This window comes from Typopeltis vanoorti, chromosome 15 (genome assembly GCF_054136105.1).
Source record: "Typopeltis vanoorti isolate ZY-2024b chromosome 15, IOZ_Tvanoo_1.0, whole genome shotgun sequence".
NCBI lineage: Eukaryota > Metazoa > Arthropoda > Arachnida > Uropygi > Thelyphonidae > Typopeltis > Typopeltis vanoorti.
Window position 1 is genome coordinate 93,842,381 of NC_143563.1, and position 27,858 is coordinate 93,870,238.

The 27,858-nt window shown below is 31.8% G+C and overlaps 1 long non-coding RNA gene across 1 annotated transcript; it reads right to left on the reverse strand.

Moving 5' to 3' along the window:
- Positions 1-9,382: 9,382 nt before the first annotated feature.
- Positions 9,383-27,746, reverse strand: LOC150098990 (uncharacterized). Its single transcript, XR_016549553.1, has 3 exons — positions 27,668-27,746; positions 15,784-15,850; positions 9,383-9,753 (listed from the first exon to the last, which is right to left on the reverse strand). It is a non-coding gene; the product is annotated as an uncharacterized LOC150098990 (long non-coding RNA).
- Positions 27,747-27,858: the final 112 nt, after the last annotated feature.

The following is a 27,858-nucleotide window of genomic DNA, read 5'->3' on the forward strand; positions in this document are numbered from 1 at the left end:
GAGTGAGAAGATTAAAACCTATACTAAACAAATTTTGCACTCAAGTATGTTTTGATCATACCCGGTCGATACCTTAGATTCTTGCAAAAACCTTAGAAATCAATTAATATTTATTCCATAGGAATGAGCTTACTTTCCAGCCAGAATATAGTTGCAATCGTTTTATGCACATTGCTATAAAATCAAATATTTTAGAGAAAGTTATCAATTCTGTTTGTGTGTGTACGCACACACATTAAATGCTCCGTTATCCTTTGATTTCGTTGTACGCGAGTTAATTGGCCAGTATTTAAACAGGATGGTCTTTGGATGAATGTTGTATTCTCTCGAAGGCTAGTTACCTGATAATTTCAAATGAACCCTGATAACAGTATTGACCACTACTATTCTGGATGTCGAAGCATCTCTAGAGTAATGTCTAGAGTTCAGGGTACAACTTACGTTCAACATTATTATCTGATATTGCGGTTTCCACTCAAATGTGGAAGTACACCCTTTAAACTAAGACTTGAACTCGGGGTGACCACAAGTGTTTTGAACTTTGCTTGCAGCAAGCAAAGATTTTGTGATAAATCACTATATAGGATGTTATAAGCACTGCGAGTAACTGAGACATTAAAAATAAAGGGAAACAGAATACATATAAAGAAATATTTGAATAATGTTTGCGGTGATGGCTGTGGTAAAAGAAACATACTTAATAATTTTTTTTTTCGGTATGGTTCAGTGCAAAGCCTCCCGAATTGAACATTTTTATGAATATCAAGTAAAACAAATAACATTTACACAGACAAGCAATTTATTCTTATAATAACTTGCAGAAAAATAAATAAAACCAGAATAAATGCAATAAAATATAATTTCTTTTCCTTTTATTTGTTTTAAAAATCTTAAATGCAACAACGTTAAGTATGTATGACATGATTAAGTCATTTGTTTCTTGAACTTTATTGCAATCAGTAAAAAAGGGTAAGGAGGCCATAATTAATCCAGTTTAATGTCCTCTGTTGAATAAAATTCATTTGGGAAGACGTTAGGTGCATTATTCTCGTGGTGGTGCACTACCACCAAGCTTGAAAATATTTTCAAGCAACGTACACTACATCCTTGTAGTGTACATTGTTTTGTAAATGTGGAAAATAGGGAGGCCTCAGTTCACGATTCACATTTCCACAAAATGTAAATGACTTTAATAGAGATAAATAATATATAATATAGATAATATACAGATATAATGTTAATAAAAATAAGCATTAGAAAACAGAGATGTGACATTCATAAAAATAGGCATTAAATGCTTCTCTATACATAATTGGCAAAACTGTAGATGGAATTGGCGATTAATGAAACATACAGATGTAACGTTAATTCATAAAAATAATTTTTATTTTAAAAATTGAAATTAGAAAATAGATGTAGCATTCATAAAAATATGCATTAAATGCATCTCTATACATAATTGGCAAATTTAGTCCTTATAAGGACTGGCTTAAAGGGGCGAAGCAAGAATGCTTTTCATCTTCCCCGTTATCTGTAGAGGACAGTGTAGGGATAAGGCGTTATTGAGCTATTAAAGCTCTGATCATGGCAGGAGGGTAACAGCAATAGTGGAGCCTCAGTTAGAACTTCATTGGCTACAGCATTGCCATCCATTACCCTCCCTGAGTACCAATTTTAGTCGGCTCGTACGACATGCATTAGCTAAATTAGTACTATTCTTATCCCGGCAACCACACGAGGAAAGTAGATGGGATTGGCAATTAGTGAACCAGGATTATTAAAAAAATAAGATGTCGATGAAAATCAAATATTCCCAGATAGTTTAAGAATATTTAAATTATTTTTACTTAATAATATACAACTGTGTTAAAAAAAACTTTTATGTTAAGTTTATAGTGTTTATAACATAAAAACAAAGTTCATTCCATGTTACATTGCCGTGATACTAAACTAGGTAGAATGTCGAGCTATTTTCATTAATGTGTTAGTCTGGAACAGTCGGCTGTGTATATCTGGTTGCAAAAGAAAAAAAAAAGTCTTTATAACTTTAGATTTCTTCGTTACCAAGGATTTTGTGTAATAAATACCGAGTTTAGCCGGTGTTCCTAATTGACATATTAATTTTATTATGGCATACTATTGATGTTATTAATTTCCTAAATATATGGAATGCTGTCACGAAAATTTCAATAAATTTGATACTAATTGTTGGAGGATTCTAAATTTTTCATTAACAACACAACGAAATTGAGATTACTGCATTGAAATTCAAAACAATAATAATTAATATAAGTTCTTAACGAATCTTTCGCAGAGCGAAGATATACACCATAATTAAAAAATACATTTTGAGTGTAATTCCTGTATGCATAAGTGCGAATTTAATCGACCGTGAGATGCGGTGATTAATACCCTTGGAGGGTAATGGATGGCAATGCTGTAGCCAATGAAGTTCTAACTGAGGCTTGGCTATTGCTGTTACCCTCCTGCCACGATCAGAGCTTTAATACCTCAATAACACCTTATCCCTACACTGTCCTCTACAGATAACGGGGAAGATGAAAAGCATTCTTGCTTCGCCCCTTTAAGCCAGTCCTCATAAGGACTATGCATAAGTGCTGTTTACCTATCGCTTGCTTTTTATCTCAGAAAAAAATGTTAGATGAAGATTTCATCTACGTTACAAATATCACGTGTTTTTTTATTAATGATACTCCTAAATTGCCCTTTCAATCTAATGTATCTTGTTCACCTAAACCAAATCGTTGAGATCCTATATTGCAGTAGTCTCATGGTTGGGTCAAATAAACCAAGATGCCAAACGTGGCACTTATTAAAGCCACTTCAATCCTCCGTTTGAGGAAGTGGGCGGTCTCATAGTAGGTGAGGAAATTCATCTAATAACACAAATTATTCACAAGTCCAAATGGAATGTGGACCGCACAACCACTAGCAGATATGCTATGCACAGTATCAACCAATTCATAAAGAGCTGTTAGAGACTTTCCCTCTAAAAACACGACAATAAATATATATGCAAATGAGAGATATAATACGCATCATCCTAATTTTTAATCTACTTTTTTATATTTAGAAATATTTTAAAAATAAAACACAAAGTTATAAATTAATATTAGAATTTATTCATATATATACTCACATAAAAAATCTATATATGTATAAACACCTTTTAACTGAATGTATAAATCTATTTTAAAATAAATGATATGGAATGCATGTGTTCATTTCATTAAAAGTTAAGAACATTGTAAAGGAAGTGAATTACATAAAGAAGAAACACTTTCCAATTTTTTTTTAATGTTTCCACCTAAATCACGGTGTTACAACCTTTATTCACCAAGCCAAGGTTTCACTACATAAAGTCTAAGCATCGGAGCAGGTGATTGAGATATGGGTTAGAAGTACTTCGCCGCATTTTACTTTAGGAAAAAATATGAACAATAAGAAATATATTTTTGAGAAGAAAAACATTACTTAATATCAATATTCAGAATGATCGTCACCTTTGAACCATGAGAAAAACCTGGAAGATACTTTGGTTTTATGGTAAAAGGAGATATAAGCAAAGTTACTTAATTTTTTTTTTTTTTTGTCAACAGCGGGTCTGAAAAATTGAAAAACGGCTGCACAGAAATCATCCTGATGATAGCCATATTGACAAAAAAGAGAGAACTTAAATCTGAAACACTTGATTCTGTTTATGTTGAACCTATTGTTATACGAAATATTTCTTTGGTTCTTTAAAACATCCAGCTTCTTGAAATAAATGCCATATAAGAAGGACATGTATTTTTGTTAAAGGAAACTATCTTTAAAAAAAACTTTGTTTTTTAAAAATGTAAAAATATAATATCAGAATAAATAATACACCATTTATTAAATAACGTCATTGTTATATTATTTGAGTTGCACGTAACATCGTTTCTTAATTAGCATTTTTTTAACTTTTTGTATTTTTTGTTGCATCCATTTATTTTATTTTTTTGGAAGCAAACATTATAAAATGTATCAGTACTGCATTTGCCATTCCAAATTTTGAGTTGTTTTATTCATCATACACACAAATATGAATTTAGAGAAAAAAATTGTCATTTATTTATTTTTATTTTTTTGAGACATCCTTTTCACTTATTTTTGATAGATTTATAAAATAAGACTGCAAATATTATATATGAGGGAAAAAACGTTTGTTTTCTTTGACAATAATTTTGCTCCGTTGTAGAAATCATCACTATCAACTGAACAAGAAATGCCATGAATTACAATAATGAACCGAAGCAAGCAAAATTCTTTTCAACTTTCTACATTTCAAAGCAATCGTAGTTGTGTGTGTGGGGGGGGGGGAGGTTCGACTTTTTCAATAAGAAAATGCAAAAGGGTTCTTTTTAAAGAAGAGGATATTAATATCTTACTAAATTAGCACATCTTACAGGCCCACTTGTTGCATTATCGTTTGTCACATGCTTTATCACAAATTTTTTTTTCTGTACTGTTATAAATCTGAGGGAATACGTTAGAATAAAAACTCACCTTATTCCGAAGGGCCAACAATATTGCATCAACAATAGAAATTGCATTTACGTAAAATTCACACCATTGTTAATAAACTTAAAAAATGCTGCAATTTTTTAATTGTTTAAAATAATTTAATTATTCTGTAATAATAAAATATTGTTTATATTCAGATGATTTTACTCTAGCTAGGTAACATCGTGCGAAGTCTCCAAGTACTGCTCTAGTCCAGTGATGCAAGCTAAAATGACGATAGGTCCGTATATACCATTCGTGTTATACCTATTCCCACAAGAGCGTGATGTCAGTAAAGCCTATTTCGGTCAAGCGCTCCTCCCTTATTGTCCATCATATAAACGATGACCGCGACAAAAAATAACGATTGACGTAAGTTGTGTGCAGTGAATGTAAAGTTGAAACAGCTCTCACACAGTCATACTATAGGCGTGAGCATGCACCGCTTACTACAGTTAAGCTAATGAAACTTGTTACGTAGGGGAAAATTTAAATTTCCTAACTATTGGTGCGTGATATATAAGGATATGAACAAACAACAATGAAGCAGAAGTTTCTTTGTTCGCGATGAACAATTTTAGCTCGAACAATGAAACAGGTTCTCGAGACATAGTCTCGTGTCGTTGTAAACGAAGCAAAGTACAGAATTGTTTTGACGTATGTAATATACAGTATTAAACAACTATAACTGATTAGTATATAATATTTTTCAGATAATTCTTTTAAACAATTTAACTTTTCATTTTTTTATCTAAATAATTTTCATTACTTTCCTTTATTCGATTGAAGTATCTTCACGACCACACAACATACTTGTATAGAGGCTTTACATCAATTGCCTTGGTATCCCATAATGCAAAGCACATTTCATTTCTAATTCTCAAACAGCTTTCCATCTTTCTTCGACAACTAAACTTTTTTTTTGGGGGGGGGGATGGACTGAGTCCTTGACTATTCATCCCTTTATCGGATTGAAGAAAATGTATGTGGATGGGGTGTTATTGAGCTAAAGGCTCTAGTCATGGCTGGGTAACGACAATAACCGAGCCTCAGTTTAAGAGTTTAAAACTTCACTGGCTAAAGCATTGCCATTTGTTACCCTCAAGTTTGGTTATTTTTTTCAATTAAACCCCTTTTTACTTTTTGGCTAGATGGGCGAAGCAAAAATGCTTTCAACTAAACCCTTGACTAGTCATGACTGAGTAATAGCAATAGCCGAACCTGTAGGCTTCATTGGCTACAGCATTGCCATCCGTTACTCTGGAAGTCCTAAAATAGACTAATTCTCTCCAGTATTTCCTAAATCCTTATAAGGATTTAAGGCTGCTTAAAGGGGCGAAGCAAGAATGCTTTTCATCTTCCCCGTTATGTAGGCTTCATTGGCTACAGCATTGCCATCCGTTACTCTCGAAGTCCTAAAAAAGACTAATTCTCTCCAATATTTCCTAAATCCTTATATATATATATATATATATATATAAGGACTGCTTAAAGGGGCGAAGCAAGAATGCTTTTCATCTTCCCCGTTATATCTGTAGAGGATAGTGTAGGGAAGATGAAAAGTAGTGCTGTTACCCTCCTGTCATGATTGAGCTATTAAAGCTCTGATCATGGCAGGAGGGCAACAGCAATAGCCGAGCCTTAATTAGTACTTCATTGGCTACAGCATTGCCATCCAAGGGTATTAATCACCGCATGTCACGGTCGATTTTCCTTTCTCTCTTATAGTTCTTATAATAAGAACTGGGTGATGGACTGAGTCCTTGACTCTTTATCCCGTCATCTGAATGAAGAAAATCTGTGTGGATGAGATGTTATTGAGCTAAAGATCTCTAGTCATGGCTGGGTAACGGCAATAGCCGAGCCTCAGTTAAAACTTCATTGGCTACAGCATTGCCATTTGTTACCCTGATTAGTAAGTAAAGGGTAAAATCTCAAAAAATCGGACGATCTCTAGGCCACTCCATAGTGGGCGAAAGACCGTCCATGTCTCAGCGTTGGTTCCACTCAGTGACGAGCTCCCCGTTTAAGCAGAACCGCTCAGCGTTGGTTCCACTCAGTGTCGGCCGCCCCATCCTAGCACCCCGACTCCTGAGCAGAACCGCTCAAATTCCGAGGAAAATAATTTAATTTAATTCACCGACAAGAACCCCTCAGCGGGCCCTGCCGGAGAACACCTTCCCCGGAGACTCAAGGTGCTCCCTTAAGGCAAAAACCCTAAGGGAGCTAACTCAAAAACTCACACCCAGGATAACAGCAACAGCCGAACCTCAGTTTACTTCCTTGGTTCAGCATTGCCATTTGTTACCCTGGAAGTCCTGAAAAAAAAAAAAGGACTTTCTCTCCGCTCCATACTCATACTTCTTTTCTCTCTTAAACTGAAAGTTAAATTAATATATTTTATATACGAATAATAAAAAGGTGGTTTTATGTATTTTTATTTTTTTTTATTATTATAAGTAATTTCAGAAGTTTTTCTTTTAAATTTAAACAATAAATTAAATTTAACAAGAAACTATATTTTTTTAATTCTTCATCCACGTATAAATAAAGAGGAAGTTTGCTTATGAATATTTCGGAAGAATTTATATTACAAAAACAAAAATCCAATATAATAATTCTGTATTTTTTACTAATACATCGAAATCTTCAATGTGACCCCTTGAAGATGATTTCCTGGAATGTTCCCTAACTTACAAGAAAGCAGTGCAGACTCCTAATACACTTACCGCGTGATTTAAATTTGTAAACAGGTTTACGGGACACTCTTCCGCAGTCAAGCTATTACTGCCGTGTTTGGTTGTTGTCTAGGTCATCACGAACGTGACCTTTTTATGCTTCATAATTTGCTGTGCATACACACAGCCTTCAAAGAGGAAGGAAGAAACCAAATGAAAGATTTCCGTTAATTCCTTCCTCTCAAATTAAACACAAAGGTGCAACGGATGCATTTGAACGTTCCGCTGCTTTGTTGTTCCACTACGCTGTCAGATTATTAGTAAAAATTTGTTCATACCCACCCACTTCCTCTTCATATGTTTTTTTTTCTTCCTAGCGGAGGTGATCTAAACGTGCTCAAATTTAGAACTCCATTTACTTACGTGTAGAATTGTCAGACTAACATACTGAATATTAACCCGACAGGGGGCGCTGCCTTTATCCTGCACTGAAAGAGGAAGCCTTTTTAACTTCTTTTTTTTATTCCGTTTATTTATATTTATTTTTTAACTCCTTTATTTATTTTATATATTTATTTTTTAACTCCTTTATTTATTTTATATTATTTATTATATTATTTATTATATATTTATTTATTTTAAATTTAATTTATTTATTATTATTTTTAGTTAGTTTTAAAATAGCTTCCACAAAATAAATTGTCATACCTAAACACTAGTTATTATGACGTGCTCTTTTGTATTGTACTTATATGGAATTAAAAATGGTGTATTTGTTATTTTATTCTCTAATCAAACGTGCTCAAAATCCATATGGCGATAGTACTACACCAAAACAGGATTCTGTTATTTCTGTTTATCGTACATCATTTTATTCTTGTTACATAAGAATTTTATAAACGACAACCTTAAGGTTGATTCCTGTCCATTATTCTGTTTTCCATTATTCCATAATTCCATTATTCGTCAATCTAATTGACGCTGTGCTAATGATTGTCATAAGGATCTTTTGAATAAACACAGTTTCACATTGAAAATGACGATTCTTTTATTTTGATATTCTATTTTCAAGATTAGAGCGATATAGTGAGATTATATAACAAAGTTCCCTAAATTATTAGTCAATTAGATATTGTTGTCTATGAATTCGCATCTATCAATTTAAATTCCGAAAATAGAACGGATTGAGACGTGGATTGAGAGGCATCGTAACTTCAAGTATAAGAGGGGATGAAGTTCAAACCTTCACTGTTTAAGGAGGTTTAAACCTCTTTGAATTGCCCTTTGCTGTCAAATATGTACGATCTCTGTAGCACAAAATGAATGATTTAAGCCAGGTTGGAAATATTCAGATTCCCATCATTTTTTTTTATAAGAAACATCCAAGGGCGTTTCAAATAAAGGTGAGTTAGTCAATATCATCATAAGGGAGGAAAACCTTGATATGATTTTCCTCCCACAAATGCGTCCTCATTTCATGACCTTAGTTGCCTGGGTGTAGTCCTGTACCTATTAAGGTTCATCGATTTTTGTACGCAAACATATAACTGACCTTAAAATTTACTTTAAATATGGAAGCGTTTTTTTTTATTTTTAATAATTTGTCAGATACCTGAATGAAGACGATGGTGTGAGAAATCCATAAAGAGAATAGTCTAACGCGGTAAAATGTTGCATTAATCCTTTTCCATTCATTTTTTGTACGCTAGATAGAATATTGCATAACGTAGACTCGGAGGGAACTCTTTATAAAAGGCTTTACCTATAAAATTAACTGGTATTGTTTTTATTTCAAACACACACACACACACACACTAAAGTAATTTGGAAATCAAGAATATTTCGAGAAAAGAATTAATAAAAATTACATGAAATATTCCCAAAATCAGTGCGAGTTCAGAATATTCAGAACTATTATATTATATTGGTTTTAAGTATGTAGCTTGAGTTGATTTAAAGTAAACGCATGTATCAAACAAAGATAGCAAAACCATGCGTATTTCATTTCATTTCTGTCTACATTTCACTTACAGCACAGTTAAAACAAATAAAAAGTTTCGGCCAATAAGGTAATTTTATTTCTTCTTTCATTAACTCCCCCCTTCCCAAGATGACTTGTATACCCATATTAAGTTTGTTCATCTCCAACAAAAGAAACCGATTAAAATAGTTTTTTTATTTATATACAATATTTCAAAACATTGGAGAACTATCGAAATAAAATACACCAAATTATCTTCATTCACACAATAAAACGGCACACACATGAAGGAACAGGCTTGTGTATACAGTTTTCCGAAAGACATTCATATATTTACAATTTCGATAGGCCTACTGCAATCGCCATCCGTGTTGCAGTTTGCTGACCATCCAATCACTGCTGTATATTGCATGTTTCACATCCGTGCCATGTTTTTCACGTGTAGATGAGGTTGTACATCTCTTTGGAAACGATTAGTTAGCATCTACATCCCAATTATTTACCAATAAAATGAGATCTTCTTTGTTATATAAATCGTCGTCATTTCTGTGAATTAAAAATGAAAACAAACATTAAACATTAGAATCTTATTAATATAAAAGATAAATTACATAGGAAGTATTCTAGTTATTGTAATTCATTAAAAATTATCCCAGAAAATAAGACATTTTTAAGCTTATATTCTTTGTAAGAGAGAACTGACAATTGAAAATGATTTGTGTTTGAGTATTTTCCTTTGATTTTTTTAATCCTTTTTTTTTTCTGCTTATCCTTTTTCTTTCATTCTTCCTGAGTTAACTACATTAGCTGTGCTTACACATCTCTGAATGTTAAAGATCGGATTCTATTTCAACAGCTTCATTTTTAATATTATTCTACCAGTGGTGCCATCTATTCACTCCTCTGAACTTTGAGATCCAGTATTTGATCAGATACTTCTTTTAACCCGTTCTTTGTTACAATCTCAAAATCTCAGTGTAGTCCTGTTACTAACCTTAAGTATCCAGAAATTTGAAGAATCGTTTGCTCAGCATTTTTGCAAAATTGTCGCATAAGACTAAAATCATTCATCTGCTAATTTTTTTTTCCAACAAAAGAAAAATTTAATGTTAAAAAGAGTTTTATCATCATGCCCATGAAATAAATCTTCTCTCCTTTAGCTCCACATTCATTTCAATCGAACAGTTGAGTTTCATGATAAGATCTGTCATTTGAAATTCAGAAAAACAGTAAACTAATTTTGATTTCTTTATTTCTTTCTTGTTTAGCCCTTGCTTACGTTATCTTCTTAATCCTTCCCAAATACACTTACTAAAGTCTTATGGTTCATTCCATAATGTGAATAAAAGTCTATTCTCGTAAATCCTCTTTAAGAAAAGAAGTCAACTGTGAAAGAGCTGATAGTCAAAAAAAAATAGATGAATCTCTCTCTCTCTCTCCCTACCTTTATCCTTTTGCATTTATTATCACTTTTTGTTTCACTTCTTGCAGTTGTGTTCTTCGGCTATTTTGTATATATTGATTTGTCCTTTAACTGCTAAAGAGAATTACGATTTGTGTCTAGTATTATCCGACACTTGCTTTACCTTTAATTTTGTGATTTATCTTTCTTAAATCTCTTATAGAAATAAACTAACAAATTTGTCCCCTCCTATTATTTTCATGAATATTTACACTGTGTGCGTGCACCCTTCTTCAGAAGATAGTATGTAGTGTAAAGCAATAATCAGTGCAATACATTGTCCACTTACATATCAAATAATCTTTCCAGAACAAAACAAAAGCATTAATGCATAATTAAATGTAATTACGGAAATATGCCGGGGAGAATGATGAGATTTATTAGGGTATTTGCATTATTATGGACTAAACAATTTTAAAGCATATTTTTGTATGTAGAATTTTTCTCGAACCTAAATGGTCTTTCAAGTCGCTTTAGCTATGAAAAAGCACGAATAAAGTGAACGCTAACATTCTAATTAAAAATACGTACTAATGCATGAGTATTTGTTGCTCTTTTCCGCAATCTTTAGAAATCTGAACTTATCTTTAGATAACTAATCTGAGTTATCTTGAAGAAACCACTCCATAGTATAAGTGCGAAATCGACGCATGCCCTAAACCTATTGTTGGCATTTTCAACTGAAGCATCCTCTCATTTAGAGATGAATTTCCCCCTCTTTTTCGGTTTATCCTATTGAAACCAATCTTGAACCACACCTTTCATGGTTTTAGCTGTTTTTAGTGAAGTGAAAATTATTCTATCTTCACTTTTTTTAGAAAAAGTGAAGATAGAATAATAAAACAGATCTATAGTTGGAAACCAAAGAATAAGAGAAGAACAGGAAGACCTAGAAAAAGACTAACAGATACCATTAAAGAAGATGAAATCATGGTCGCAACAGATATCACATCTAATGCGTGAAGAAGAAGAAATTCTTCCCCAAAATAAAAGTAATAGATGACTGATTTCGTAAGCGCTTCTATAGAGATTCCGGTAGCTAATTTTCAATATTAACTACAAAATAAGACAGCAAAATATTAAAACAAAAAATTGTAAAACAACAAAAAAGATGCGGTAAACTGACATTAAATTAGTATTCCATACGGAAGATCCTGTAGAGAAATGTGACATTTTTATTGTATTTATGATGAGAAATGGAAGCGATTCTAGACAAAAATATTATGAAAGTAAATACTCGGACAGATTCTATTCTACCGTGTTTTGAATATAAACATCACTAAAATGAAACTGTATTATCGCAGTGTGTGTCGATAATATATTAAATGAATCTGATCTTACCTCTGTGATGCAACTAAGTCTCTGAATATATACGAATAAGTGTTTTCGACGACGAACCGTGAAAGAGATTACATCGGTCACGGTTACTAATTTTCAAAGAGTAAAGAAACTGCACGAGTAAACCATAAATTATAGAAATAGGATACATTAAAAGTAGCGAAGTGCTGAACTTGAATCCTTCCGGAACAAGAGTTTAAAACGGTTCACAAAATACATGGCACATCAGAATGACTGTGTCAACAGAAATTCAAATAAAGACGAAAAAGGAGTACTTAGTGTGTGTGTGCGAGCGCGCATATATATATATGTGAGAGAGAGAGATGAAAAGTTATTTGATGCCTCATTTAGAATTTAAGAGGACAATAAAAGGAGAATGTGTTTTCACTGGTTTTGGATTGTTTTAGGAATACAGTGACGCGACTAAGGCTGTGAAGCCAATGTATTGCACGTGTGTGTGTGTGTGTGTGTGTGTGGTCGTTGGCAATTTATACCCTAGTTTCGGATTCTCTTCTTCTGAACTCCAATTCCGGATTATAATCCCTAAACCAAATTTTGTATTACATTCTAATACTTTTCCCTTTAAAAGGAATACGGCAGTGGTTCTCAAACTGTAGGGGGAGGCCCCCAGGGGGGAACGCGAATAACTTGAAAGGGGGAGATAATTTTTATCTTTTTTACAGATAAAAATTAAAACTGCCCTAAATCAGTTTTAAAAATAACAAATAAAAATACAGAAAGAAAAACGTTTGATGATACAGGTTTTATTGGCAAGAAATTCCCAACTTTGAGCCAAAAAGCACTGAAGATCCTTATTCCTTTCGCAACAACTTATTTATGAGAGAAAGGCTTTTCTGCTTTGGCTGCTATGAAGTCAAAGTATCGTTCAAGACTAAATATTGCTAAAGAACTTAGAGTGGCCATTTCTGATATTACATTTTGATAAACTTTGTTCTCAAAAGCAAGCCCATTCATCACATTAGACTTTGACATTTAAATGTTTGATTTTTACAGAGAAAAAATAAATACTTGTTAGTTAAATATTGTTTCATTTCAATACATATTTTGGTTAATTGCAAGTGTTAAAACTAATTTTTATTGTAGACCTAATATTGTGATACTTTAATTATTTTCTGTCAAAAACTGCAAAATAGTATGTAGAAAACACAAAATAAACAATAAAACGTCAAATTTAGTATGGCTTCTATTTAGATAAATAAAACCGGCAGGGGGGGGGGGCGCTGACAGTGTTTTCTTTTGTCAGGTGGGGCTCAGTGCTAAAAAGTTTGAGAACCACTGGAATAAGAGATTCTATTTTTAAAAGATTACCTTATCCCTTAAGTCACTTATAGAGAGCCTATGATGTCAAAATATTGTGTGAACTTGCGCTGTACATTCTTAAGCCAGCAAGTTGTTCGGAAGAGGATGAAAACCGAAGGCTTTGTGGAAGAAAACTTTCAGTGGAATAATTTTCTCTTTTTTTAAGAGAATTTAAAAACCGATGTTTACGACCAAATAGAATTGTTCTAAGTATGGCAGTATCTAGTATTTTGCAGAGACAAATGTAAAAATAAATAAAAAAGAATAATAAATTAATACAAAATATCCTTTATCCACCTACGGTATTAATCTACAACGTTTAGTGGATGGGAGTCGCAAAAAAATATCACCACAGTCCAGAACCACAGTGATGATTCTCTATCCACCCTCACCCTCCTGTGTAATCATGGATCCACTGGAAAAGAAGAGAACGTTCAGTTAAATTTAACAATAGCTAAGCTAATACTCATTGGTTCAATTCAGCCAATAAGCAAAACTGTCTTGCAAATAGCTTTTTTTTTTTTTTTGAATTCTATAAATGCTGTGATTCAATCTTCATATTCACATTCATTAACTGTTTACAGAAACGAACCTAGGAGTACAAAAATGACTCTGCGCATGCGTGATTGCGTACTGGTAGGTATTTTAATGATCATGTCCCGAGGAAATTTAAAATAGCTGAGACAATCTTAAACTCTAAAGAACTCCTAGATACTTTAAATAAGCTTTTGAATCATGCCATATTAAACTCGCTTTTAGCATTCTTTCCATTATCTTCATTTAAATTCAAATTTCTTGCCGGTGGGCAAAGATAATTTTCGAATTTGGTAAAATTTCAATTTCATTCACAATTACTATTTAAGCAACAATTAGATCCAAGTCTTTTTTTTTTCTTATTATTATTCCTTAATTTAAAACTTTCATATGATTTATTTTTCATCTCACTCCAATTAATTTACATAAATATTAATTATCAATCTTGGTTAGTCTTTGCACTTGTAGTAAAAGATTTTGCTACCATAGTAGCTGAAACCTTTTAATGGGTTCCGACATCGCTGTAGAAATACTTCGAGCTAACGTGACATAGTTCATACTACAATTAAAACATAAACAGTAAGAGCAGTCCACAACACTTATAGCAGCTTTTTTAATTGGCGATATCCAACCTCATATGGAAATTCTGTATTTTAAGCGTAGATCTACACCGTATCATGGAGACTTTCGAAACCAGATTCACCAGAATAGGATAGTTAATTCTTATTCCCGTAGTCTCATAAAGCCACTGAACAATGGAATTATTCGCTGGCAACTGAAAACACAACACAACAATGAAAACACAATAATAAAAACATCGACAGTCATTACAATAATGGAAAGGCCTTCATTGTTAACTGGCGTCTCTAAGAGAATTTCTATCTGCTGAGAATAGAAAAATAATAATAAACGTAATATCATTGACAATATAGTAAGGAAAATGCACCACATATTTTCTCGTGAGTATCTAATAATAATTTTTTCCCCCTCAGATTCTCAAATGTTATAAGTTAATGTTTAATAAATAGCAAAGTAAGCCTACAGGGATATGTTGCGCTGTAGAACATGAGGTAGCTTGCTCCATGTGTTAGGAATATTTTGTTTATTCTTCCAAAGTACTCGTAAATAAGAGAGTACGCTGTTCTGTTCCACACGTTCCTCATGAATATATAATTGCTTGTATCGCATAAGCAGCAAGGTAGAATGTGTGAAAACTTTTAATATGAAGCCTAATGGAAATAAGCCTACTATTAATTCCCATTATACATCCAGGAAAGAAGAGATTTACTTAGAATGCGAAACATAGAGAAGTGTAGGAACAATCTAAGACCCGCTGATGTAATAGTGACTCCTGAGCAAATCAGTATTTCTAAAGTAAACATCACCCAAATGTCTCTGGTGAAAATGCCTTAACTCAAGCACAAACGCCAAAGTTGGTGTAAGACAAACAGCGATGACATTGCACCTGACACGTTCATGTAGGAAGACCCGCTTTCAGTACGTGACTGTACCTTTAAATGTCATCATTTCATAGTGGTTTCCTGGTCTATTGACCACTCATGTATTCTCTTAGTTAGCGCGAGGTCTACTGCACCATTTAAAACAGGTTATAATGGACGTTGGTCTCAGTTCTTTACGGCTAGGAAGGGCCAGTTTTCTCCCAAGATCCAATGCTGAATAAATAGAATTTTTTTTTCGTTCTTTCTCTCATTCGTAATAATCTCCGTTTCCATGGTTTGGGAGATGTTGCTGAACGGTTTCATTTCCTACAAATAGAAGTCGAATAAATGAAATTTGTTGACTATGAATACCAGCATATCCATACTTAGAAATAGAAGTAAGAAATGTTGGCATTTATGGTATGCATTCGTGCGCGTTAGACAAAAACAGACAGATGGATGAATTAGAATTTTAATACAAACCTGAAGAGTACTGCTGTTTCATTTCTTTATGGGATATGCAAAAGAACTACTACGTTGTAATGGCCTGCTAAAAGAAACAAAAAAAAAAAAGAAGACTTCGTTATTAGAAAAAATAATGTTTAATACATGTCACTGCTAAATCTTGTGTTCATAATTTTTTCGCCGTTACATGTAAAGATGAATAAGGAAGAAATTTGTTAAATGCTTTAATCAAACAAAGATTTGTGAAACAGCATAATTTATAGATATATATAAGCAGGATTCGCTCATTAAAGTCCTGGCTTAAAGGGGCGAAGCAAGAATGCTTTTTCATCTTCCCCGTTATCTGTACAGGACAATGTAGGGATAAGGTGTTATTGAGCTATATAAAGGTAACAGAGTAACAGCAATAGCCGAGCCTCAGTTAGAACTTCATTGGCTACACCATTGCCATCCATTACTTTCCAATGGTATTAATCACCGCATCTCACAGTCGATAATTCCAATTCGCTGATCAATTGGCGTTTTAATAAACTCATATTTTATTATACAAATAAAAATAAGGTGTCAATAATATGATGCATGTTATCTATTTTTGAATAAAATATTTATCAAAAATAATTTGATTTTGAAAATAACTTATTTATTGCATAATTTTTAAATACACATTATTTAGTTCACTTTTAAAACAACTTTAACCATCTACTAATCACGTTGATAATCTCACAGTGATAAAAAATCATTTAGAATATACAGACTTTCTCAAATGTAACATTCATCACTGAATGTGAAACCACTGCCTTACTTATTTAAATCTTTTTCCTTCAAGAATTCAGTCAATAAGATAAAAACAAATCTTTCCGAATTCAAATTATAGACATGGTAACTCATAAAGATAGCGACTACTACGCAAAAAACCACAATGAGCAAAATAAAGATTACTGGAAAACTATCAATATATATTAAAATAGTGTAAAAGTTTTCAGCTTTATACAATCCGATTTTAGTAGTAAAACAAAGAAATAGTTCCTTATTTTTAAGATCAAGTAATTCAAAACTCTGCTGACTTGATAGGTTATTTTTAAAGTATACGCTATTGCTAACCAAATAAATAAAAAAAAATTAAAAAAAAAATATATATATATAATAAACTATACTGACATCGGTATTGCTATTATTAGTGTTTACTCAAACAGCAGCGGTTTAGAATTTATCTTTTCTGAATTTATCCGTATATGAAATTAAAGTAGATAAAACAGTACTACTTATACAACATTTTAGTTTTAAGAAACTCAAATGCTGCATATAAGATGTGTTTCCGAAATGTGCGACAATCCTATTAACTGTTTATGTATTGATTGAGCCGCAAAATTTATATTGCAGTATTTGTGTTGCCTTCGGAATTCTATTGGATAAATTATTCAATGAGTTTTTAAAGACTCGAAACGTTTTTCTGTTGCTTTCCTTCTTTTAGAATGGTTATCTCCGGATGCTCCGGTTTCATTTTTATGACACAAAAACCGGCCCCCACCCCACATTCTTTCAGTAAATTTACATTTACTTCAGCAAATAAGGTAATAAAAATTGAGGAATCGTAGAATTCATGTTACTCTCATCATGCCACCTTGATATAACGAAAATACATTTCATTATACTTGACTTTATAAAGATGTCATTTCTTACATAAATGGAATTATCTTAACTATATTGTTACCTTACCCTGGTTGGAAAAAAAAATGGACTAGTACATTTGAGAAAAAAATCGACATCTCCAAATATTTTTGCTTGTTTGCGAGTTAATACATTTTTACATTAATTCCACAAACAATTGTTAAAAATACAAGTGGTTAACCCTGCGGAGGTTGCGGTCGAAAAAAATTGCACCGTAGGTTGCGTTTATCTGAGAGATACATTCATCACTAGTATGTGTAAAATGTACTAGTAAAATACGATAAAACTTAAAAAAAACTGCAAATATAATACATGATGGTTTATTTATTTTCAGTTACAATCTAGAAATTATTGAACAAAAAAACCAATACTATACTGACATCGGATTCGCGGTATCTCTCAGATACAATTTACTGTGAAATATCACACACCTTTACATAACACGTGTTAAACCAAAACCGACCGCATAAACAGTGTGGAATATCACTCGTAATATATGCATGCGCAGCTACTCATGACCTCCAAGCTATACACTGGATATATGTAAGAATATTTATGTTAAACAATTTGCATGTATCTGTCAGATCAGCTGCGAGCTCCACAGGGTTAAGAAGAGAGAAGTTGAACGCTTGGAGATCTCGGAGAACACTAAGGAAATCTTTTTCTGGAGAATAGAGATGCGTAGCATGAAAGAGGACAAAAATATGGTTCGAGTTTTCAACAACATTTAAAAGGCAGGAATAATGATAGCCATTCTGAAGAACAGTACACATGGAAATATGAATAGATATGTTTTTGTAAATTCTGTTCTATGAAAGATGCATCATTTCTGCTTCTAGATACCATCATTCATCTGATTATTGAAAACATGTCGAGATTTATCAAGTAAATGCAACTTTTATTCGCTTATGGAATACGTAAATCTGCAACTCTAATCCCTTTTTTAAACTATAATTCCTCTGTTGTCCTTAACAGTTAAATTCTGCTTTCAGATTCTCAAAACAGAATCAGTGAACGATATTTTTAACATCGTTCACTGAACGATGGATGCGACCCATGAATATATGGTTAAATAGAGCCATGAAATTCTTTTAACTGTCCCACAATATAGTGTACAATTTCCAATGAAATTGAATTTCTTCCATTTAAATTCGATTTCTTGTATCCATTGATCTCACATTTGAACCTATATGCACATTAGTGCAACTGAGATTATCTGTACCTTAATAATATTATTTGTTCCTCATAGTCATGGAGACATGCTTCTTCGAGAAAATAGTTTGAATTTTTCTGTCTTTCCATTTTTGAATATCTCCAATGCAAATAAAATTAAAATTTTTTTGAAAAAATTTTTTCATAAGAAAAACTGGTAATCTTATCTTTGAAGTTTTACTAAGTACCTAAAACGCAAACTACTTTATCATCACAATGATTCCTTAATTCAAGTATTGTATTTAATAGATAAAATTGAGTTGAATTTCACAGAGCCCACAATGGAATTTTAACTGGAAACCATTAGATTCACTAATCTCTCTAGAAAGAGGGAGTGTTTCCAATAAAGGAAATATCTAACTGGTCAAGGCACTTAGAAGTCACGCGCTTTTTTGACGCTGGCAAAGCGAGAGAATTATTGATAATCGAAATTTCATCAGAACAACAATTCAATACATTGGAAAGAGGCATGCGTTTCCTTTTTGGCTGTGTTCAAGAGATAAGACCACTCGAGAAGAATTAGCTGGTAATGGAGAAAGATGTCAACAACGCTATTGAAGAGAAAGCGTGTTGAACAATTGAATATTAGTTGTCTAGTGATTCTAAGTTGTTTATGAAATTGATGTTTGAATTCACGTGATTATTTTTTATGTGTGCTTTTTAGATTAAAGGTTTTCCCTGTTTCGTTTTGTTCTCTGTGACCTTTATGTGTTGTAAAGCTTTGTTGTATGAAAGTTTTCTTCTCTTAAAACCCTTAAAATAAAATATATGAAAGTTTTCTTCTCTTAAAACCTTTAAAATAAAATATATGAATATGAAAGTTTTCTTCTCTTAAAATAAAATTCTTAAAATATATGAAAGTTTTCTTCTCTTAAAACCTTTAAAATATATATAAAATAAAAAACATACACAATAAACACTGCAGTTCAAGCTGAAGGGAAAACAAGAAAACCATTTTTACTAATTTTCATTGAAAATTGAAAAAGGGTGAAATAAAAGAAGGAATCATGCATTACAATTAAAGGTGTAAACAGCCTACAATAAATTTATTCGTGTTTACTTTATTGAGAGGCAAAAATAGAAAAAGAAAACAGAAATAAAATATTTTTTACAAACGTTTTATATTTATTTTAGGAATTATTTCATTTATTTTTGTCCATATAAAACTAATTAAATGATTATTATTCTTAGAGATTAAAATACGAACTGGAACCAGATAATACTACAAATACATCAAATATATAATAAAACTAGTGTAAAATAAAAATGGAATTAATTATTAGTTTTATACAGACATTGAAATGAGAATAAATTAAACATTACCAACATAAAAATCATAAAACAATACGAAGAAATACCTTGAAAAGGTCATTCATTATATTAAGACTAATAAAACAAATAGAAATTAAGACGGAAGGAATAAGTGATGTCATAGTTTTAGTATCAGCTGACAGGAACTTAACCATTCACATATCAATTATTGAAAAAACTAAAATTTTCGAAACAAAAATATTGAAACGTGAATACATATTATTATGTTAAAAATATTATCGTTTATTAAAAAGTAAAATATTGATCAAAAAATATCTGAATAATTTTTGAAAATAATAACAAACAAGATGAATATGGAAGAAAACACTTGAAAATAAAATTAGGACACCTCTTATTAATCCATATAAAGTTAAATTATTATCACTTACAGTTTCAGATTTAAGATATAAGCCTTTTTAGGACTTCCAGGGTAACATATGGCAATGCTGTAGCCAATGAAGTTTTAACTGAGGCTCTGCTATTGCCGTTACCTAGCCATGGCTAAAGCTTTTAGCTCAATAACACTCCATTTACACAGATTTACTTCATTCAGATGACGGGATAAAGAGTCAAGGACTCAGTCCATCGTCCAGTTCTTATAAGAACATTTAAGATATAAGATATATCCTCCCATCGCCACATCTTATTATCGTTATTATCTGTATGCGGACGATACGGCAATACTAACAAGATCTCTCAGACCCCATTTCATTACAAGAAAGCTTCAAGAAAACATTCTAAAGATTGGAAGTCAACCTCCAGAAAAGCTCAGCCGTTCTTTTCTCAAAAAGGCCAATGTCTCCTGTAGGAGATGTGTTACTATTCAATACTAAAATTCCCTGGCAGACAGAAACAAATTACCTGGGTGTAATTCTCGACAAAAAAAAGCTATATTTAGCACACTAAGTCTGCGTGCACAAAGGCATCTAAAGCCATAGCTCAGATCTATCCGCTAATTAATAGAAACAGCAAGCTCAGTAACAGAATCAAATTGCAACTATACCAGATGACAATTCGTCCTATAATCACCTATGCCTCTCCGGCCTGGAGCCACACCTCTAATGCTAACATTATCAAAATACAGCGAGTGCAGAACAAGTGCTTGAGAATAATTTTGAACACCCCGTGGTATGTTAGAAACAATCAACTCCACAGAGACACAAATATTTTCTCTTTTCTACAATCCTTAACAACCAAGTTTTTCCTAAAGACGTCCACACATCCCAACGATTTGGCTCAGCAAGCTGCAGCATACGATCCAACGGACATATTCAAATATAGAAGACCAAAAGCTATATTAGCCTCCTTTAGTGATGCATAATCTCCATGCCCATTCAGGGCGAGCAATCTGCTTATAAATATTACCTTCACTGTAATCACAACAGATAGACTATGTAAGCCTATAGTCTATATAAATTATATAGACTATAGGCTTACATAGATCTACATATTATATTTCTTCTAAATTGTATCGACTATAGACTTACATAGATATATATATATATATATTATATATATATATATATATTATATATATATATATATGTAAATTGTATAGACCAAAGATTTACATAGCTCTACATATTATATATATTATATCTAATATAATATGTAGATCTATGTAAATCTTTAGTCTATACAATTTAGAAGAAATAAGCCTAATAAAAAGAAGTATAATCGATGTAAAACATGAAAATGTTACATTTTAATGTTTTAACCGAAATATGTCATAAACAGATGAATAAAAAAAAATTCTGCCGCAGTTTTTAAGAAATGATTGATTTTAAGCAGAACCGATAATTATATATTGGGTGATCTGTTATCAACTCTATGATCAGTACAAAATACATTCAAGAAGTTATAAATGAATCTCTGATATTAAAATGAACAACAAATTCTTATCTGGAAGTCATGGACACGATATATGCATAAAACAAGCTACTAGATAATCAATAGACTACAACACTCCAAATTTTTTATGTAATTTATAGATTTATATAAAACATTTGAATAATATTATAAAAATCACAAATATTCTAACTAGTGAAAATCCACATGTAATGAAGATTAGCAAAATATTTACACACATAATGAATGTGTAATATATTATTTCAATAATGAAACCAAAATTGAAATAACGAAACCACCCTGACCATTTCACTTATATCTATTTCATATTTTAATGGATGAAATATGAGAACTAAAAGATAAGAAATTAAATGATAAATCATTAATACAATAAATCTAATTGCGATGTAGATGATCTAGTAATTTTTAAGACAGAAGATAAGTTACAAGAAAGTAATATTTTATTTCCAACGGATTCACCAATTTAATATGGACATATCAGTAGAAAAGCGACAAAATACGTGATTAGTGGACAATCAGATGGAAATTAAAATAAATTTCAAGAAAATGAAGGAAATAAACAGTCACTTGCACACGATACATAATGCATAAACAGAACCATATGGGACAATAAGATTTAAATTTTGTAACTAGCACAAGTGTATATAAAAGAAAAACTACTTTTAACATGCATCTGAAACATACAAAATCGAAAAGTTGAACCACTATTGAAATGAGATCATTTAAAAATTTTGATTTCAGAAGTGAAGAGAAATGGAAAAATGTTCTTGAGTGAATGAATGGATGGCAAATAGCACGCATTGCCATGCTAATAGAATAAAAACGCAGGAAGAATAGAAAACTAGAATAAAAGACCAATGCAAAACGAAGGAAACGGCGGAGGGACAGGGGAACACTGATATAACTTAACTAAAAAAAGGGAGAATTACTATGCAGGAAAATTTCTGTAATTTCATTAATGAAAGATTATTATCTAGACTATTATTAGCAAAATGTTAAAGTTGAATTTTTATAAGTATTAAATATATCTGATCTATATTATGGTGTGTTTAGAAATTTTGCTTTTTTAATAAAATATTTTCTTTCTATGAAAAGATATCTCAAAAAAGTAAAATGAATATTAATAAACATTAATTACTTTGCTAAGTTAATTAAAGAAAGAAAAATAATATTGCAAACTTATTCTGAAACTCATTTGGAGGTTTTACCCAAAATATATTAATATTATAATATAGATGGCTCAGGCTTGAGAAGATTTTTAATTACTTTTCATAACATGTAGATTTAATTTAATGTGGCATATAGTTGGAATAAGAATGCTTTCTTGAGTAGATACTTTTAGTTCTGCTTCGTGGTTTGTCAATTTAACTAAATTTCTAATTATTTGAAACAATGTTATTTCATTACTATTAGTTTAATTAAGGTTCTTAACTTCATCTAATTTTTACTTTAAGTTCTTAAAATAACTGGGAGATGGACTGAGTCCTTGACTCTTTATCCCGTCATCTGAATGCAGAAAATCTGTATGGATGGGGTGTTATTGAACTAAAAGCTCTAGTCGTGAATGGGGGGGGAGTGTTATTGAGCTAAAAGCTCTAGTCATGGCTGGGTAACGGCAATAGCCGAGCCTCAGTTAAAACTTCACTGGCTACAGCATTGCCATTCATTACCCTGGAAGTCCTAAAAAGGATATTCCTCATCTAATAAATAAAAATGACATTCTTCATCTAATAATTTTGACTTCCTTAATGACTTTCCCTTTAATATATTTTGATTATATACAATAGATAAAGGTGTGTATATTTCTTTAATTAAATGTTTTCCAAACCATTTGAAATCTTAAATTAATTTTGGTTTTTATATAAACTTTAAATTACTATTTCTAGTACAATAAAATATATTACGTAAAATTTAAAAATACTCTATGAACAAACAACTTCCATAGATAGAGTAGTTTTCATTTATATGAACGATAGTCTATTACCGTTATTCTTATTAGATTTTATTTCATAATAAAGTACAAACTATGTAAACCACATCATCTTTAGTAATAAGTTGGGAATTAGTCTTAGTCTGGGTTAGCATATTTACTATTTAACTAATACTAATGTATAACAAGTTAATAGCATTTACTTTTAAGATAGCGAATTAACAAAGTGCATATATTTACGCAATAAAAATTGAATTTGCTAATTAATATCAAAATGACGCAAGACTTTTCTGAAATAAAAAGCTTTAAGTCCCTAAAAGGAGAAGAAGAAAAGGGGGGATATGGATAGCTAATGAAACGTTCAATCCGTATTTTGAAATCGAAAAATGGATAAATCATCCGTGTAATGTTTTAAACAAACAGAAACAGAAACCACAAAAATTAAAAAATACCTTCCAAGGCCTGGAGCAAATAATTTTAATGAGATACAGAAGTTTCTGATTATTTCAGACCCAGAAGTAGACTCTCGCATCACTTATGCGAATAAATGCATTGGTGATCAACTAAGTAATGTTTTCCAACATATTTTTATTGATCATAAAACCTTATTAACATAATTTGCATAACTAAAATATGATTTGTAACATAAAATATGAAGCATGCATAAATAAGTAGTTCTTATTAAAAAAAAAGAAAAGGAGACTGTTGTCAAAAGCAAGTAGCCAAACGCATATCAGAAAATAATCCCATTATCAAAGTTTGTTATTTTCGGTGATTGTTGAAATGATGAATAGTTGTTGCACTGTGACGTCACACACTACTATATCCGAACGTATACCATGTAATGCTTTATAAAGTATGATAATTTCGCTAGCTCCATGTTTTTGAAGATTGACCTGCTGTTTCCATAGTGACCACCAACTTTCAAAAAAAAAAAAAAAATGATACGTTTACATGATACGCTAAATCTATCAGATTTCTTCCCTTTTTTATCCCCTTTATACTCTCTTTCCTCTGAAGATAAAAACTGGACAATTATGTTAGCAGATGTTAAATCAATGAAACCTGTGCAAAACACGAAATAGAAATAATACATTAAATGCTTATGAAACTGATTTTTAGAAACACACAAAACCTAGTCAATTAAAAAGAAATGTAAAACCCCATTTTCTCACATACTTCTGAGTGGTTTCATTTCCTATCAGCTAGTGCTCCCCAGTCCCCCCCCCTCCCCACTGTACTTTATAATCACGTAGTATGGTAGAACATTACGTCTTCTGCAAACTATTTTATTCCCAACTTCTCGGGGCCTACAAAACCAATTTACCTCATTGGCCGACTGATGTGATGCCCGCTATTAATTCTTTATTGTCATTCTCCATTCTCTTATTCTGACGGCAGGCGCCCTAAGGCATACAGGACTCGGTCGTACCGACTAACGGAGGTGCTCTGTCTTCGCCAATTACTTGATAAATTACTTTTACTGATAGGGTATTACTTCGTGCTTCTACTATTCGACTTCCATCCTTTCCCTCCCCTCATCTACCAACTCCCCCCCCCTCTAGCCAACTATGCGCATTCTCCCTTAGCAATGACTTCAATTAGCGTCTACATAATTGAGTTTTTTTGTTTTTGTTTTTCTCCGAGCTGACGACAAAAGACATTTTAAAAGAATGTTACAGAAGAGATACTGGGTGGGTGGGTGTGCATGCTCTTAAAAGATGGCAATCAGAATCAAGGTACTGTGAAAAGCAAAATGCAACTTCATAATAAGCCAGATGGTACTTGTTAAGTTAATTATTACGGTGTGTCACGTGACTTTCATTGTTGAAATCGATACGACAACACAGCTTTCTTTATGGGCATCAGCATAATGCATTCCACCAGTAAACTTTGCTCATTAAAAATGCTGAGCAAGAATGTAATCAGAAATTAAACGAAGTCCAGTCTTAAAAATTTCTATTAATTATGTGGATAAGATTATGAATTTCGATAGGCTATTATAATACACGAAAATCATTTCATACGGACTGGAAGAAATGATGAAGCATCTTCCTGTTCGATGAACAAATTGCATTCCTCCAAGCAGAGTTAATAATCTCTTTTCTATTTATTGGATCTTTTTTTTTTTCCTGGAAGGCAAAACAAAAATTTCTAAATGTAAAAATTATCGCACACATAACTTTATAGTCCTTATAAGGAGCGGCTTAAAGGGGCGAAGCAAGAATGCTTTTCATCTTCCCCGTTATCTGTAGAGGACAGTGTAGGGATAAGGTGTTATTGAGCTATTAAAGCTCTGATCATGGCAGGAGGATAACAGCAATAGCCGAACCTCAGTTAGAACTTCTTTGGCTACAGCATTGCCATCCATTACCCTCCAAGGGTATTAATCACCGCATCTCACGGTCAATTTTCCACCTGCACACATAAGTTCTTAAAAGAACTGGACGATGGACTGAGTCCTTGACTCTTTATCCCGTCATCTGAATGAAGAAAATCTATGTGGATGGGGGTGTTATTGAGCTAAAAGCTCTAATCATAGCTGGGTAACGGCAATAGCCGAGCCTCAGTTAAAACTTCATTGGCTACAGCATTGCCATTCATTCCCATGGAAGTCCTAAAAAGGACTTATATAAATCACCATTCTCAGTTCCCCGACACACATAACACCACACCGGGATTCTGATATACTAAACATATTATATACTAAACATATTCCCCTCCCAAATTATTTATTTGGGAGGGGAATTTCAAACCTAATTTTTTTTTTATTAAATTTTCATAATAGTTTATTTTTAGGCTTATATTATGTATGCTATTACTTTTTTAAGTTTAAATACCACCATTCCCCTAAGATATTTTCAAAATTTACAAAAAACATTACATCGCTTAGAATAACATGTTTTAAACAAAAGATTACTCATATTTACATAACAGACGTTTCATTTTCCAACTTATCATTTCATAATTAAAATACGGAAAAAGATAAATTACAAATGAGGTAATAATTATTTAATAAACTGTTCATTAAATAAAAAAAAATAAATAAATAGCCAATATTCATTAAATAGCAAATATGCAGTTAATTAACCTAGAGTGTAATAAGTATACAATGTTTAATTTTAAATTTTATTTTAATTAAAATATGCAACGCTTTCTGCGTTACATGGGTGTGCAAATTTAGGAGTTTCATTAGTAAGTTAAAAATTGGTGTATAAGTTATAATTAATTTAAAAAAAAGAAGAAAGCAATTATTTAATATTTTTCCTAAAGATTTTTAAATAAGTTTATAATTTTTCTTATTTTTTATAAAATGTATGACTAAATGTCCATATTAAATATTCATAAATTAGAAGTCTAGTACATATTAAACTATGCATAAAAGTTCTATAATTATAAAATTGAAAGTCTTTTTTATAATTATATAATAAAGGAATTGTTTTATGATGCTGATTTACTCCATATGACATTGATGCAGCAATTTGTTAAATACTAGTTACCAACGGCTAATAAAAATCAGAATAAATCGTGAATAAACTGAATATTAAATTAAAAAATAATATGTAAGACTACAGATTTTATCTCTAAACAAATATAAGGGAACTCGAAAACTAATGCTGTGAGATTGTCTCACAGTATTAGTTAAAAAACAATGAAACTTGAATTTCATTGTTTTTTAATTAAAAACCGGAGTATCCGGAGGAACTTTTATGTGACCTACGAACTTTTCCAATCCAGTAAGAAGAAAGATCTCTTTAATGCCCAAATTAGACATCTATGCCAGTCTATGTTATTCAAAATGCAACAACTGGTATGGAGAAAAAACTTTTCATATAAAACTACACCACTCAGAAAATTAATATATTAAGACATTAATGATTCATTGGAAAATAATAAAAGAAAAAAAGTCACTTTAATTTCTTCCTGTAATTGTATAATGTTCTTGGGCACCGAGATGATTGCCTACACCCTTCTCTCTCTCTCTCTCTCTGATACTTTCTAAAGCCACCACTTAAACATACACACAGCTGTGATTCCTACCAGACATTGCTAAGTTGTAGGGATGTGAATGCATTGATTGTTTCGGTAATTGGAGACCTCGA